This window comes from Amblyomma maculatum, chromosome 4 (assembly GCF_055883805.1).
Source record: "Amblyomma maculatum isolate TAMU_Amacu chromosome 4, ASM5588380v1, whole genome shotgun sequence".
NCBI lineage: Eukaryota > Metazoa > Arthropoda > Arachnida > Ixodida > Ixodidae > Amblyomma > Amblyomma maculatum.
This window is the reverse complement of record NC_139347.1, coordinates 136,023,241-136,041,242: the sequence shown is the minus strand read 5'-3', so window position 1 is coordinate 136,041,242 and position 18,002 is coordinate 136,023,241.

The following is an 18,002-nucleotide window of genomic DNA, read 5'->3' as shown; positions in this document are numbered from 1 at the left end:
GCGTCTGTGTACTGTGCGATGGCGATGTCTGTGCATGCAAAAGATAATTGGTTCACAGGAAGGGAAAGGCGCAGCATCTGTCACTCTGTGGACGCCTGAACCGCGCCGTAAGAGAAGGAAGGAGGGTGGGAATAAAAGTGAAAAGAAAGAAAGGGGAGCCGTGGAGGGCTACGAGGTAGTTTCGACCACCTGGGGATCTTTAATGCGCGCTGATATCGCACAGCACACGGACGCCACTTCGTTTCGCCTCCATGAAACGCAGCCGTCCTGATCGAGTTCGAACCCGGGAACTCCGGCACAGTAGTTGGAACTCTGACCACTGCACCACTCAGGCTGGGCCTAAAGATCCCCAGGTGGCTGAAATTACTCCGTAGCCCTCCACTATGGTAGGGTGGCTAAGAGGAGAGATGTGATGAACGTGGCGCGCTTTCCATAAAGAGGGGTGGCCCTACGAGCGTGACAGCCGCTGGGGCCAAACGGAGCGCTGCAGTCTGGGGCGCTGTCAACATTCCGAAAGAGACGAACACGTCCATGGAACGCCACGCGATAGGAGCGGTGGTGTACTGTCTAAACATATTGGCCGGAGAAAGTATCACAGAAACCGCACTTTTCCTTTCCTGTAAATCAATTATAATTTTATCTAGCACTGCAACCTATGCCGATAAAAAACTGATTGATTTATATACCAACACCGTGTTTACAAACAAAGGGGGCGCTCGCGGCACCACAGCCGACTGGGAGTGAAAAATAGGCTTAGCGTCCATAGGAATACATGGAATCGAAATATTTCAAAGCAGTTTTCTCATTTCATGGGGCACATGTGATGTCGTTATTCGGTACAAAGCAACTATGAACATCCTAGAACAGATCGTCAAAATATGAAATCTGATTACCGAGGCGAAGCATTTTTAAAATACCGCGAAACATGTGGGGGTGCGAGTTGAGAAGGCGACCCGTAGAAATACATGTAAACACAACTTACCAGAACATTTTTCTCATTTCGCAGAGCGTCAGAAAGGGTGGCCAGTCGTTAAATGACCAGCGCTCTGAAGAAATGTGTGATAAAGTATGGTGCGTCATTACGGAGGCACTCTACTTTTAAAACTCCCCGAATAACCTGTGTTATGAATCCAGACACCGCCAAAAGGCAAGCTGGGAGTAGCAAATCGCGCAGTTTTGCTTACCGTCTGATATGCTGCCGCATAGGGTAAATAAGCTTGATAATACTGTCACTCCAGTGATACGTCCTAGACAGAATTACATTTAAAAAGCAGTTGTCAAACGCCATACGACAATATGAACCGAACGAGATTCGCGCATTGCAGCAGACGACAGCGTAGCTGGCGATACCCACCGAGGCCGCCTCCAGCTCCGGAGCGTCTGTTAGAGACAGCGAGTGGTGCATGGTCGTCTGCAACTGTGCGCGGTCAGTTTATAGTGCTGTGAGCGGTCCCGCAAGTCGTCAGACTTGTATTACTTGCAAGAGAATGTAGTGTGTCATGCAACATGACGTCGGGGCGTCGTACAAGACGTTCACCAAAAATTGAGAAGGGTTCAACGCTGCTGAACCGAGTAAAATGCTGCGGCAAGTTGTGTTTACATGTGCTTCTATGTGTCGCCCTCCCAACTCGCACCCGCATACGTTTCGCGGTATTTTAAAAATACTTCGCCTCGTTAATGAGATTTCACACTTTCGTGATCTGTTCTAAGATGTTCCTGGTTGCTCTGTACCGAACAACGAGATCATAGGTGCGCCGTGAAATTAGAAAACTGCTTTGGAATATTTCGCTTCCATGTATTCCTATGGGCGCTAAGCCTATTTTTCACCCCCAGTCGGACCACGCAGGCGATAGAAGCGCCACTGCATCGTGCTTACGTCACAGATCGGTGTTGGTCTATAGGAAGGGAAAGGCGCGGTAACTGTCTCGCTTGTTTGCTGTGGACACCGCGACCTTGCCGTAAAGGAACGGAGGAAGGTGGGAGTGAAAGTGGAAAGAGAGAAAGAAACGCCGTAGTGGAGGGCTACGGAGTAATTTCGACCACCTGGGGAACTTTAACATGCGCTGACATCGCACAGCACACAGACGCCTCTTCGTTTCGCCTCTATCGAAACGCAGCAACACCTTCTCGAGTTTTACAAGGCCTGCTCACATCCTCCTCTCCTCAGCCGTCTACGTCACGCTAGTTGTCCTTTTCTCCCAACACAGTTGGTACGGTCGACACCACCTAGACGACAAGTTCTTCTAGGTGGTGTTGGTACGGTATACCATCGCTCCTGCACGGGTGGCGTTCCTTCAAGTGGCGTTCAAGTGTGGGATTGCAGATAGCAGGAACGCTAGACAAAACGAGACTTCTGATTGGTTGCTTCGATTTTGGTGGCTGGTGATGTCACTTCTCTGCCGACCAATCAGGTGCGCCGCTGGCCCGGCCAGCTTTGTTCGACGACAGTATGAGCCAATAAAGGCTTTCTCAGAACGTTCGCGGAAACAGGTTCGAGCAAAAATGTTTGAGCAACTGAATATCAGCTTTTTAGTCATCGCTGCCTACTCTCTCGGTTAGGATTGGTGCTGCACAGCTCCGCGTTTACGTTATTTTTGGGTTGCTTTCCCACGCTCAACTGTGCTTTCAATCGTGTGAATGCATTTTTGCATGTATCAGTGCGTGCAAAAAATGAAGTGTGACCAGCATCACCGGTGCTTGAAACGAGGATATGGCGTTGCGCAGAAGACTACACTTGACGTGGCGTAATATGGGGCGGTGCTGTGTTCCTGGGTGCTGCGGGAACTTTGACACTGGTTCCAAGGTGCGTGTTCTCGCGTTTCCAAAGGATGTCAGTAGGAATGAAGCGCTGTCTTTGTGCTTGTGTGTGCTTCTTATGTTGTATGTTGTTACCTGCTCTGCTGCCTTCTTTCAAGAAATGAATCGTGGATTAGAGTATCCCGCGGAAGGAGTTCACACCCAGCGTGCATTCAGTGGAGAGAAACTGAAGTTTATGCCGTACTCTTAATGTCCCACGTGCTCGACCAGAAGGTCAGGTAGCGCTTAAATAATATTTGACGTGAAAAGACTGGCTGTCTTAGTGAACTTTGACCAGGGCAGGGACAATGAACAGATGTATGCGGTACTGTCTGTTGTGTCGGTATCTGGGGTGCGACACGTGCGTTTACTGTTGTGTGATAAGATATAATGGTATCAACATCATGTCTGTTCTGCGCATGTGTCAGTCTGGTGTGTGTATATATGCGTTTGTCATGTGCTGTACTGGGGGGAGTTTTATTTCGAGCTGCCAGTATGCAGCACTGTGAATAAAGCCGTTTGTTCAAGCCTACGCCTACTTACTGTGGATGCAACAAACTGGTGACGAGGATGGGATAACACGAACTGAGGATGGCATCCACAGTCAGCAAGCTACCGGAGTTTGATCCTGACAGCGGAAACGTGGACGTCTTCATCGAGCGCTTCGAGTTGTACTTCACGGGGAATGAAGTAGCCGAGGAAAAGAAACTGCATCTGTTCCTCAGCGCCATAGGTGAAAAAGCGTATGTCACGCTCCGAGGTCTGCTTCTTCCAAAGTCACCCAGCAAATCAACTTACAAGGAATTAGTATCGGCTCTGCAGAAGCACTACACTCCGAAGCGGTCCGTGGTGAGCGAGAGATATGATTTTAATCGAAGGAAGCAAGGACCTCAAGAAAGTATCGCGGATTTCATAGTGAAGCTAGAGCAAGCGGCAGCCTCATGCGACTTCGCCCGCTTCTTGGAACAAGCCCTGCGGGACCGCCTGATTGCTGGCCTATACTCGGAGGCGATACGTTGCTGGCTGTTGGCCATGACCGACACCGAACTCACCTGGGACCGTGTTTGCAGCATCGCTACGGCCATGGAAATGGCAGCGAGAGACACAGTGGCAATGATGTCTGAAACCAGTGGGGAGCACTCTTCAAGCGGCAGTGATGTCCTCTGGCAGAGCAAGTCGTCGATGGCGAGACCGGCCTCCGAAGGGGTGGCGTTCAGCTGTCACGCCTCTGACAAGCCAAAAACGAAGTCTACGGCTCAAAGGACTAAATTGAATTCTCATCGATGTGGTGGGCAGCACGCACCTGTAAGTTGTCCTTTCTTGAACAGGGTGTGTTACAAATGTCAAAAGATAGGCCAGGTTGCTAAAATGTGCAAAACTAGAGTTGTACATCAGCTAGAGCAGGAATCGTCGGACAGTGAACTTCTTACCCTTTGCCACACCGACAACTGTGCGGCCAGTCCTGCTATTGTAGTCAGTGTATGGTTAAATGGGGAAAACGTACCCATGGAGTTAGACACAGCAGCAGCGGTTTCCGTGATGTCAGAGGCAGAGTGTGCGAAGCACTTTCCAAACACTAAGCTCAGGCCAGCAGACGTCAAACTGGTTACGTACAATGACACTCCGGTTGATATCAAGGGTATAATGGACGTGGAAGTTAAGTACTACGAGCAGTGTTTACGCTTGCCGCTAGTAATTGCTAAAGAGACGAAAGGTGCCAGAATGCCTACGTTGTTTGGCCGCAACTGGCTGAGTAAAATCAAAATCCGGTGGAATGAAGTGATGCATGTGCAGTCACTGACGAAAGAAATGCCCTTGATGACATTGACTGAGAAATATCGCGAAGTGTTCGAGCAGGGCTACGGAGCGATAAAAGGGTTCAAGGCGAGCATTGTAGTTAAGGAGAACGCGTCCCCTGTATTTTGTAAGGCGTGATCAGTGCCGTACGCGCTGCGAGAACGGGTCGAGCAGGAATTGGCCAATTTGGAAAAAGCTGGAGTCATATATAAGGTGCGCCACAGTGCTTGGGCGACACCACTGGTAATTGTTCCAAAGAAAAACGGCGAGGAGCTTCGGCTGTGTGGTGATTATCGAGTCACGGTAAATCCGGCAATTGAGGTTGACCAGTATCCGCTCCCTCTACCAGAGGACATTTTTGCAATGGTACAAGGCGGGTCCGTGTTTTCAGTTTTGGGTTTGTCTAAGGCGTACTTGCAGCTGGAATTAGACGAGCCAGCGCAAGAACTGCTCACTGTCAATACACACCTCGGCCTGTACCGGTTCCGACGCTTGCCATACGGCGTAGCCTGCGCGCCAGGAGTGTTTCAAGCTGTGATGGACAAAGTCCTACACGGACTGACTGGCACAGCCTGCTACTTAGATGACATTGTCATCGCGGGCAAAGATCAAAAACAGTGCCATGACCGATTGGAGCAGATACTCATACGCCTAAGAGAACATGGCATATGGGTCAACACTGCGAAATGTAAGCTGTTCCAGAAACGAATACGATATCTGGGCCATGAAATTGACAGAGATGGATTACATCCCACAGCTGATAAAGTGGCAGCCATAAAGAATGTACCAAAACCTGGAAATGTGACCCAGCTAAAGGCCTTTCTGGGCTTAATTTTTACTCAAAATTTTTGCCTAATCTGGCTACAGTTCTCGAACCCCTGCATAACTTGTTGCGCAAAGACACTGCATGGCACTGGTCGCGTCAATGTGATACTGTCTTTACGAATTCTAAAGAGATGCTTACTAACGAGCGTGTTCTGGAGTTGTACGATGTCAAAAAAGAAATACAGCTATCATGTGACGCGTCCGAATATGGTCTTGGTGTTGTACTGTCGCACATCGTGAATGGAAAAGATAAACCAATTGCATTTGCATCCCGGTCACTGTCACCTGCAGAACGCAATTATGGCCAAATCGAAAAAGAAGCATTGAGTATTGTTTTGGTGTGAAAAGGTTTCATAACTACCTCTATGGTAGAACATTTAAGGTGTTGACAGACCATCAACCACTCACCGTACTGTTCGACCCGAAAAGAAACAGCAGTGCTGTGGCAACTGCTAGGGTGCACCGTTGGTTTGTGTTCCTCGCGAACTACAGCTATAAAATAGCGCACAAACCAGGTACGGAAATTGGCCATGCCGATGCCTTATCTAGACTTCCTTTGCCAGAAACGTCAGAACAGACTGAAGACATTTTTTATTTTTCTACACTTGACGAGCTTCCTTTGACGGCAAAAGACATTGAACGGGAAACAACGCGCGACAGGCTGCTAACGGTGGTTCGCGACATGATATGGCATGGTTGGCCAAAATCTGTTTCTCAGGACCTGCAGCCTTTCTGGGTTCGACGTTTCGAACTGTCCATTGAAGCGGGCTGCATTATTTGGACAAACAGAGTAATCGTCCCGGAGTGTTTGCGCAGTGTTGTACTAAACTTGCTGCACGAGCAGCACCTTGGAATCACGAAGAAGAAAATGGTCGCAAGGTCAATGGTGTGGTGGCCAGGTATCGACGAAGCGCTGGAACAAACGGTACGAACTTGCCGCATTTGTCAAACTGTTCAACCTGCAGGACAACCAGCTCCCTTGGCTCCCTGGAAAGTGTGCGAACACCCTTGGGAAAGGGTTGATCTCGATTTCGCCGAGAAGGAAGGAAAAATGTTCCTTCTAGCAGTTGATGCACATAGCAAGTGGTTGGAAGTGAAGGTGTGTACAACGACTACGGCCGCTAGGACCATTGAAGTTGTAAGATCTATGTTTGCTGCCCATGGTCTACCTGTTGAAGTTGTAACTGATAACGGGCCGCAATTCCGTGCTGCTGAGTTTGAAAACTTCCTGAAAGCAAATGGAGTAAAGCACACATGCACCCCTCCGTACCACCCACAGTCGAATGGGTCGGCGGAGCGGGCTGTACAGACAACAAAGACTGCACTATTCAAGCAGTTGCTGGAGGACAGAGAAAAGAGAACTACAAGAACCTTGCAGCACAGAATAGACAACTTCCTATTTTGTTATAGAACAACGCCGCACACATTCACCGGAAAGACTCCGGCTGAATTGTTCTTAAGAAGAAAGTTGCGAACCAGATTTTGCTTGTTGAGACCAAAATTGACAAGTGCAATGACAGAGAAAAGCGAAAGGGTGAAACAGGCTGCAGATAAGCGTAGAGCGAAGCCGCGATCCTTTGCTGCTGGGGACAGGGTACTAGTGCGTTCCGTGCGCGGTCATTCGGTGAACTGGCGTCCTGGAAAAATTACGCGTGTAAAGTCCCCAACTACGTACTTGGTTGTCATTGGAAACAAAGTGCGTTTTGTGCATGCTGATCATTTGCGACATTCTGTTCTTGATGATGAAAAACCAACTGCAAAAGAAATGTGCCTGCCATACGCATCAGAGATCGCCTCTCCTCCAATGCCTTCGGCGCAGCCAGCGCCTCAGGTTGGACCCAGCCCACAGGATCAGTTGCCATCTGATAATGAACCTATTCCGTTAAGACGGAGCAACCGGGAAAGGAGACCTCCGGAGCGTTGGGGCTATGACCGTTTTTGATCTAGTAGGGGAGGAAGTGTTGTGTCGGTATCTGGGGTGCGACACGTGCGTTTACTGTTGTGTGATAAGATATAATGGTATCAACATCATGTCTGTTCTGCGCATGTGTCAGGCTGCTGTGTGTATATATGCGTTTGTCATGTGCTGTACTGGGGGGAGTTTTATTTCGAGCTGCCAGTATGCAGCACTGTGAATAAAGCCGTTTGTTCAAGCCTACGCCTACTTACTGTGGATGCAACACTGTCCTGGACTGCTTAATAACACGCAAATTATGTAATAGTGTGTCCATATACCGGCAATAAGTGACTACATATTTTTCATACATTGCGCGAGTTTGTGAAGTTCACTTCCAAACACCTAATGAAGAAGCTACACACTTTGATGCAGCAACAGGAAAGACTTTGACAGTTGACAGTGACAAGTTTCATGCGGTGTCCAATGCAGTACCACTTATTTACCCGAACTGCTCAGCTGACTTGAACCAGTCCCAGCCCCGTAGGGCCATGCCGTTGTCCACCACCGAAGCAGTGGCGGGTGAAATGACGGCCTGCAAGATACCAATCCTGTGGCAGGCTAGCCCCATAGGCATTTCATTTCTGCGAGATGTCGCCTTGGAAACATGTAAAAATGGTCCCACACCAGAAAGTCTAGTGCGGTATGTAGTGCGTGCCGCAACAAACGTTACTTTGAACAGCTTTTGTAAAATGAGAAACGATCATATTCCAAGTACAACGAAAAGAAAAAGCTGCGGACAGAAAAATGAAATTGGCAGCTTCCAACCCTTCCTGTCAATAAAACCATTTGTATAAAAGCATTTGCGACTCTAGTTCAGAACGCTGTTTAGAAGTCTAAAAGCTGCCTTAGATATTGGCGGCGCATGCCTCGGTGGTGCGAAAAAAATATACTCGAGTGTTTGTTAAGCTCACTTAATTACCGAACGCAAAAAGCCTTCAACAGACGCGCACTTGGGTGTCATTATAACAAGCAGCCGCGACAAAGTCAGTGCGAACGCCAGGTGGCCGAAAGCAGCGTCCGGGGTGCTGAGTTGGTTGGTTGTACAACTTTTAATTCTTTCGGAAACGGGGAGTCGTGCGCCCGCTGATTAGAGGCTGGCAGGTAGCCCTTGGCTTCTTGCGGCCTCTTCCGCCAGATGGACGGTGCGGTGCTGGATCGCAGGGTTCGCGCTTCGCAGCAGGGTATCCCAGGCTTCTCTACTTGTAATATTTTGCCCTATCCCTGGATATTGTGGGCACTCCTAAATTATGTGGTCGAGGGTCCCTCTCGCCCTACAGTGTTTGCAGAGATCATTGTCCCTAAAGTCTGGTTGCGCGTGAAACGCCCAGACCGGGTTCATGAACGTATTAGTTTGTAGCCGCCTCCACGCGACAGCTTCTCTAATATTAAGTCTAACATCTGGCGGGGGTATCAGTCTATGTCCCAATTTATAATGGTCGATGATTTCCCCGTAATTTTGCAGACGCTCGTCGTATGCCCAGTGTTCGGGGGGCTGGACGGCTACCCGGAAGTAGAGAGCTCGGGCTAGCTCGTGAGCCGCCTCGTTACCAGGGACGGCAGCGGGAGCGGGTGTCCAAATTAACTGAATTTTCCTATTTATTGTTCTTTGGATGAGGATTTTAGCCGCCTCCGGCGATACCCTCCCCTTCCCAAAATTTTGAATGGCAGTTTTGCTGTCGCTAATTATGAACTTTGCTTCTGTTCCTACGCAAGCTAGCGCTATTGCAACTTCCTCCGCAGTCTCTATGTTGCGGCCTCTGATGGCTGCCGCGGATACCGGTGCCCCTTGGCCATCTACTACCGAAGCTACCGCCGCACCTGTTCTGTCACTTGCCGCATCAACATAGATACTTCCTTTGCTCCCATGTTCTTGAACCGTCGCTTTAGAGCTTCGGCTCGTTTGGCCCTTCTTTCGACATTAAATTCTGGATGCATATTCCTATGGAAGGGGAGGACTACCAAGGCATTCCTGATTTCACTAATAATTGTGACTTTTTTTTAACTCCCCTGCCTGGGTTGAGGCCTACTTTTGCAAGGATTACCCTGCCCGCCTCGGTTGTGCTTAGTCTCTCTAATTGGGAGACTCGCACTGCCTCCGTCAATTCTGCCCACGTGTTATGCACCCCGAGTTCGAGCAGTCGTTCGCTCGAGGTACCCATGGGCAGTCCTAGCGCCTTCTTTAAGCAATCTTGGAATCAGGCAGTCGTCCGTGTGCTGTGCGATGTCAGCGCACGTTAAAGATCCCCAGGTGGTCCAAATTACGCCGTAGCCCTCCACTACGGCTCCTCTTTCTCTCTATCCACTTTCTCTCCCACCTTCCTCCCTTCCCTTACGGCGCGGTTCAGGTGTCCACAGCTACAAGTGTGACAGATACTGCGCCTTTCCTTTCCTGTGAACCAATCAATCAATCAGGCAGTCTAACTTCTTTTTCGCCGGCCTTGATGTCCAGGTAGGGCGTGGCGTAACTGATTCTGCTTATTACGTATGCCTGGATTTGTTTTAGTAAATTTCTCTCCTTGAGGCCTCTTCCTTTAGTGGCGACCCTCCTCAAGAGCCCGAGGGTTTGCATCGCGTAACTTTCTAATTTTTTCAGGACCTCTCCGTTGTGACCGTGGGATTGAATGACCATCCCCAAAATCCTGATCTGATCTACTTTTGGCACCGGTTTGTCCTCCACCTGAATATGAAACTCCCCGCTATTCTTGCAGCGGAGGTACTTTGGGTTATAAACGAACAACTCAGATTTATGCGGGGAGCACGAAAGTCCCCTTTTAGCCGCGTAATCGACAATGATGTCGGTCGCTGCTTGCAGGCGTTCCTCCGTACTCGCATCGCTCCCATGGTTAATCCAGAGGTTAATATCGTCCGCATACATGCTACAATTTAGCCCCTTGATTTGGTTAAGTTTACCCGGGAGGCCTCTCATTGCCACGTTGAATAGAAAAGGCGATAGCACTGAGCCCTGCGGTGTGCCTTTGCTTCCTAACTCTATCGTTGGAGATCGTTGGAGATTACCTTTCGGTAATCGGCACAGAATCTCAAGGTGCCATCTTTTTTTTTTTGACAAGGACCACTGGCGACGCCCATGGGCTCGTCGAAGGCTGGATCACGTCGTCCGCAAGCATTTCATCCACTTGCGTTTTGATGGCGTCACGTTCCTTAGGAGAAACCCGGTACGAGCCGGTATCGTGGTCTCATCGGTGGTGATGCGATGCTTGGCGACAGGAGTGCGACCGACCTTAGAACCTGTGGCGAAGCAGTCGGCGAAATCGCTCAGAAGAGCCGGGAGAAGATTCCTCTGATCGGGCCTCAAGTCGGGGTTAATTTTAACGGTTTGCAGAGCATGACAAAGTGCTGCCTCTTCTTTAGGGTTTGCTCCAGCGGTGCATAAATGAGGCAATTCAGTAACATCGTGAAGGACGGCAACAGCCGTGTCCTTGGCGAGATGCCGCATCTCCTTAGCAAAATTTGTCAGGAGGACAGCAGCGCAACTGTTTTGGAGTTGTACGAGTCCTCGAGCAACGGCTAATTCCTTCTCGACTAGTAGCGGAAAGTGCCCATCCGCGATGCCCTCGTAATCGTGGAATAAGTCATGCTTTACAAGAACCAACACACTATAACGTGCAGGAACCCTCACGTCATCATCGACTATACGCAAAACGTTCAGAACCGGATCTTCGTTTTCAATGCGCGCCACGGCTCGCTTCGTCGAAAAGGAAAGACGCGCTTCTTTCAGGTCAATGACAGCGCCGTTGGTCTGCAGGAAGTCTAGACCAAGGATCAAGTCTTTCGAACACTCAGGAAGCACGATAAATTCTCCGACATACACAATACCACGGATGCCGACCCGCGCTGTGCACTTGCCTGAAGGCTCAATCAAGTGACTTCCCGCCGTGCGAATTTTCGGGCCGGAACAATGTGTCAAAACTTTCCTCAATTCTCGGGCGAGATCACGGCTCATTACTGAATAATCGGCACCAGTGTCGAGTAACGCGGTCGGTGACATCCACTCCATCAATCGTTACACATAAATCGGAGGTAGTATGCCGGATGCTGTCGCTACCTGACACAAGCGAAATCTCGTCGGGTCTGCCTGACGATGACGGGGGATCTTCACATTTCCCGACATCAGTGGCTCTGCCTCCGAAGGCCGCTGGTATTAGTTTTCCTGGCTAGGGCTGGGAGAGGAGCGGCGTCGGGAAGAGTGGGGACTTGTCGAACGGCAGCTGGTCGGGGACGTAGATCGACGCTCTTGGTAACTGGACGTGACGGGATACTGTCGCGCTGCAAGGTCGCTTGCAATCTCAGTAGGCCGTTCGGCATTCCGAGGGTAGAGGTCCTCCGAGGCGAAACCCCGCATGTTGACGCGGCGGTACGGGCACGCCCGGTAAAGGTGACTGGCTTCTCCCCAATGATAGCACAGGGGCCGACGGTCCCGGGGCCGCCATACTTGACTTTTACGGGGTCGCTGGTAGATTGGCGGAGGGGAGTAGCGAGGCTCCATGCGGCTCCATGCGGCTCCATGCGAGGTCCTCCATGTGGGGGCCCTGCGGCTACATTGCTGGAGCTGCGGCACTGATACTATGGTCCGGCGGGGGAGCCTTGCTTAGGACGGACGCGTAGGTGGGCCTCGCGTCGAACATCTAGTGGGGAACGCGCTGCTGGGGAACGTCAGCAACTTGCTGAGCTGCCATACGCACCTCTTCCCGGACGACTTCAGCCAGTGAAGGAAAAGATGTATTACAAGGCATCCGGAGCCCTTGCAGTTCCTCCCGCACGACAGAACGGATGATATTGTGTAGTACGTCCATTTCGCTGCCGACGTGCACAGGGGGGTGCGTCGGACCCAATATGATGTTCACGTCACGTTTTTACTGACGGGCTCGGTGTCGCAGCGTTCTCTCCATGGTCGCTGCTTCGCTGAGAAACTCCGCCACAGTGCGCGATGGACTGCGCATCAGTCCCGCGAAAAGTTCTTGTTTAACGCCCCGCATCAGGTGACGCAGCTTCTTATCTTCTGGCATTTGTGGGTCAGCACGCTTGAAAAGGTGTGTCATGTCCTCAAAGAACATACGCACGCTCTCGTTCTGGCACTGATTGCGCGAGTGTAGCGCAGCTTCTGCCCGGCGGTCAGCGCTAGGAAAAGTGGCTTTCAACTAACGACAGAAGGCTGCGCAGAATGGGAAGGAAGCCTCATGGTTTTCAAACCATGTCCGTGCAGACTCTTCAAGAGCGAAGTACACGTTGTGGAGCTTACGCTCATCAGCCCACCCGTTGTAACGAGCGACCCGCTCTAGGTCTCAAGCCAGTCCTCGGCGTCCTCGAACACGTCTCCATGAAAAGAGGGGGTGTTCGCGGCTGATGACATAGGATGTGGGTGGGAAGCCTGCTCTCAGATGTCATTGCAGCAGGTTCTACGGCCGTCTGAGGGTGCGGCGTCGTGGTAGCGGCCGGAAGGGGTCCGAATTCAGGGGGCTCTCCACGTAGGCGACGGCCGAGGCGTTGATGTACGGGGGTAAGCTCCGTAGTGACAGGTTGATTATGCAGGACTGGATCGATACCCGGCAATTCCTCCACCAGATTTGTATCATAGCGTTACACAGAAGGCGCTCCGCCACTCTGGCACCGAAGAACACCAACAACCAGTGAGGTCGTTGTTGTTGTTGTTGTTGTCCAAATAACTTATGGCACATACCCACAGAGGGGGATCGGCCAAGAATTGGGTTAGCAAAGAATTCTTTTTTTTTTAATATACTTGCATAAAAAGAAATATATATATATATATATATATATATATATATATATATATATATATATATATATATATATATATATATATATTAATAATAATTTGAGGGGTAGAGGAAACGAAACAAAATGGGAAATAAGTGAAATATAATATGAAAAGTGGTAACACTCACGGGAGATTGACACTATATTTGTAGGACAAGTGATGTTTTAATATTTAGCAAGGAAAACGATTTGAGTGCAGTAAAAAATTTTGCATGGCGGTAAAAATAGACCTGTGACTGTGCCCAAGGATGGTGGCGCCAAATGATAACAATGTCGGGCTGCTTAAACTAAGGCCAAGCTGTTGCAATGGCCTTTCCATCAACTGTTTTCTCAGCGTAGTAAAGCGGCGGCAAAACAATAAAAAGTGATCTAATGTTTCTTGTTCACCGCAAAATGCGCAGACGGGAGACATTGCCAAACCAGACCTGTGAAGGTAGAAATTTAAAGGTGGGATGCGGCATCGCAGCCTTGTTAGTGAAATCTCAAGTTGCCGTGAATGACATAATTTTCTATTCCAAGAATAATTTAGATGCAGGTAGTCCTCAGATCTTAAAAGATGTCCGTTTTTCATATTTAATAGAACGTTTCTTCGAAACCTCGCTGCGGTGATGTACGCGGTCGCCGGAAGGATAGATAATACGGGGCCATTAAGGGACTCTTTTGCTAAATTGTCAGCATATTCATTTAAATCCACATTGCTGTGGCCTGGTACCCATACCATATGTACAATTTTCAAATGTTTTGGGATCAGGGAGACAAAGGTTTTTACTATTGCAGAATCCACCGACGAAGAGAGAGATGAACACAATGATAGAGAGTCGGAAATTACTGCCACTTTAGAAAAAGAGGAGTCTAATTTACGTAGAGCGAGTACCACCGCCAGAAACTCCGCCTCAAAAATTGGGGTGAAGTCCGGAAGCCGGACAGAAAAAGACCAGTCTAAATGTGGACAATATATACCCACTCCCGCCTTTTCATTACTTTGAGATGCGTCAGTAGCTACAACTAAACTAGCAGAAAGACTTCTTAAATGATCTTCTAATAATCCGTTTAGAATAACGGATGATAAGTTTTTAGCATTATTCGGGAATATGTCGTCAAAGACAATTTTAATAGATGAACCGATGGTTTGTATGGGTAGAATACTAGGAAGGGAAACATTTAAGGGGTCCAGCAAATTTTTGACCATAACAACCTGCGGGGTGTGAAATTTAGACCAATGGACACCGAAAAAGGAGGTCGGTTGACAGAAAAAAATAGACATAGATCGGTGAAACTCTGATTCATATATCCTTAAGTACGTCTGAACGGTTAGAATTTGTAATCTATATATCAGGGGTGGAATCCGGGCTTCAAGGTAGAGCACATTGTTGGCAACAAATTTTGGAAGTCCCATACACAAACGAAGCGCTTCTCGCTCCAAAAGAACAAGCGGTCGAATTTTATAAGCTGCTGATCCAGAAAACAAGACTGAACCGAACTCTAAAATTGGACGCACATACATAACATAAATCATTAAAAGGACATCTCTCCGCATTCCAGACCTGGGACGACTAATTCGGCGCAACATGCCCACGGCCCGAGCCCCTTTCGTAGCAATATGGTTAATGTGGGGCTGCCATGAAAGATTATCATCATAAGTGACCCCTAAATACTTTAATGATTTAACCTGTGGTATTATTTGTTGCTGATACATTACAGACAGACTTACAGAATCTTTTATATTAAATACGAGGACTGCGCTTTTGTTGACATTTAATGTGAGATGCAAGCCACACAACCAATTCTCAATAGAGTTTAGGTACGTTTGCAAGTGGAGATAAAGGGATTGAATATCCGATGCAGTTGCAAAAAACGCAATATCATCAGCATATACGTAAGTGCGAACGTCATGATTAACAGGTATTGAGCTGAGTAGTATATTGAAAAGGACTGGTGAAAGGACTGCTCCTTGCGGCACTCCCCTGGCTTGCTTATATCTGCCAGAATGGACGCCATTTAATGCACAGTAAAACTCTCGGTTTTGTAGGAATTCGGATATCCAGGCTACTAAATAATGTGGAAACTGAAGAGATTTTAATTTTTGCAATAGAATGCTATGCTCAACGCTATCATAGGCCTTGGCTATATCTAGCGTTATCAAGGCAGCGTGCATTTTTTGGCGCCGCGCTAGAAGAACTCGACTCTCGAGATCAGCATGCGCATTCCAGATGGAACACTTTTGACGGAAACCAATTTGGCAAGGACTGAGGATATTTTCTTTATTCATGAATTCCGAAACACGTATAAGTATGACTCTTTCAATTAATTTTACAATGTTTGATGTTAATGCAATTGGTCTTATATTATCAATAGACAAGGCACCGCCTTTATTCTTAAGTAAAGGAATTATTTTGGCAAGTTTCCATTCTGGGTGTATCCAAGCATGTTTAATGGAATAATTTACTAGCTCTAATAACGTCTGAGGTGACTCGTCAAATAGAATTTTTAACATTTTTGAAGTTACTTTATCAGGACCGGGAGCAGCGGCTGGTAATCTCATAACTATTGGAGTAAGCTCAGAAACGGAAATTTGAGGATCATAATTAACAGTTTCCATTGGCATTACAGATATCGAGCCCGAAGGTAGTGCAGAGGAGAAACGTTTCTCCAGTCCTTTGGCAATTTTTTCAATTGTGTCTATTGCTTCATGGGGAGTCAAAATAAAGGAATGTAGATTTTGTGCTTGCGGAATCTTTTTCCGCGAGCGTAAAAAACCAAAAAGTGCAGTTCGATTGCCTGATTTAGAGAGGAAATCAAAATGCTTTGCATCATACTCGTCCTTCGCTTTTGCAACTGTACGTTTAAATGTAGCTGCAATGAACTTGTAATCCTGCCAGTTTTTCGGGCACTGGTTGTGGAGAAGCTTTTTCCATGCCGCCTTTCTACGTCTGTAATCTCGGGAACAATCAGCATTCCACCAAACAGCTGAAGTATTCACCTTTGAGCTCCGTACCAAGATCTCAGACTTCTTACGGCAATCCTCAATCACCGAGCATAAGCGTTTTGATTTTTGTTCTTTATCCGTGTTAGTCAATGATTCAAGATTAGAGCGTAACGTTGACTGAAAGTTATTATAGTTGATAAATGACCTCAACTGAGAAGTCGCTGGAGTTACAGGGTGATTAACCTCAAACGCAATCGGTATGTGGTCACTAGAGGTGCCACAATCAAGTGTTGACCAATTATTAACGAAGAGACTGGGAGAGGTAAAAGTTAAATCTAACACAGATTGACTGTGTTTTCTTATAAAAGTGGCCGAACCCGAATTTCTACAGGAAAAGTTATTATTTGTTACCCAATCCCAAAGACGCTTGCCACAACTATCTGTCTTGTAGCCCCATGACACATGATGCGAATTAAAATCACCAGCCAGAAGAACTGAGTTTCGACAATTAACTAATAGCAGATCTAGAGGTTTTGTATCTTGTACACCGCTAGGGAAATAAGCATTCACTAATGAAAACGGACAGTGCCCTGGAATTTCAAAGTCTAGGGCCAATAACTCACAATCTATAGAAGATAACTGGAAGGAAATCCTAGCCCTGTGACAGAATTTTGTACAGACAAATATAATTAAACCTCCTCCTTTTGATTGGCGATCTTGTCTGAATGAATTATAATTTTGTAAATAGAAATGCTTTTCAGCTGTTAGCCAAGTTTCTTGCAAAATAATTATATGTGGATTATATTGAGAAGAAATGTAAACTAAATCTGTTGAAGCTGTTAGAATTGAACGACAGTTCCACTGGATAAGTCTTAGTGCCCCTATGATTGTGGAATATTGGCAGCCGCAACTGCCTGCCCCAAAATATTATCCTTTGGCTTTAATGTATGCTGATGTTTCTTTGATTTTGGTTGGGACCGCGGAGAAGAATGATTGGACATGGGAGACCCACACCGTTTTAAAATTCTTACATCTGATTCTACCATCTCTGCGTCATTAATGTTTTCATCGTCATCTGGAGGAGCAGCCCTGTTAGGCGAAGCAACAGCAGTGCTTTCAAGCGGTTGAGAGCTTTCAGAGGGCATATTTGCTATGAAAGGGGCTGTTCCTGATTGCAGGGCTTGCGTTAGCTGAACTGCCAGAACGTTAGAAAAACACTCTGTGACCGTAGAAACTATTCGGTCGACCATTTTAGTCATTGATGATTCCACTGCAGTCATTATCGCCTTTGAGATTGATGCATCCAGAGGCACACCTGATCGGGCTGATACACCTGCATAACCGTGTAATCGTTCCTTAACCTCTGTTAAAGCGTCACGACGCGAACAGCGTTTTCTATCTATTACCTCTAGAATTTCCAGCTCCTGTTTTCGAGATGGACACTCCAAGGAGTTTGCAGCGTGGGCTCCACCGCAAAGGCAGCATTTATCGTTTTGTTGTGAACAAGATGACGAATGATGACCATCGCCACATTTGGAACACCGCACGGAGGACTTACAACCACGAGCACTGTGACCATATCGCCAGCAATTAGTGCACTGCAGTGGCTTAGATTTAAGAGGATCCACACGGAAGATCAATGGCCATGCTTTTATCTCTGACGGGCATGAAGTTCCCGCAAATGTGGCAATCACCGACTCTGTTGGTACCCGCGTATTATTAACCTCCCGGCTGCAACGATACACCGCTACCACACCAGCCGCCGAAAGAAGGTCGAGGGTCTCAGCTGGAGTTAAAGAAGAGTCTACTCCTCGGACTAATCCCTTTGTGCATGCAAGATGAGTAGGGATAAAGCTGCTCACCTGAAGCGATCCAAATAAATTGCATTTAAGCAGATCCTTCACGCAA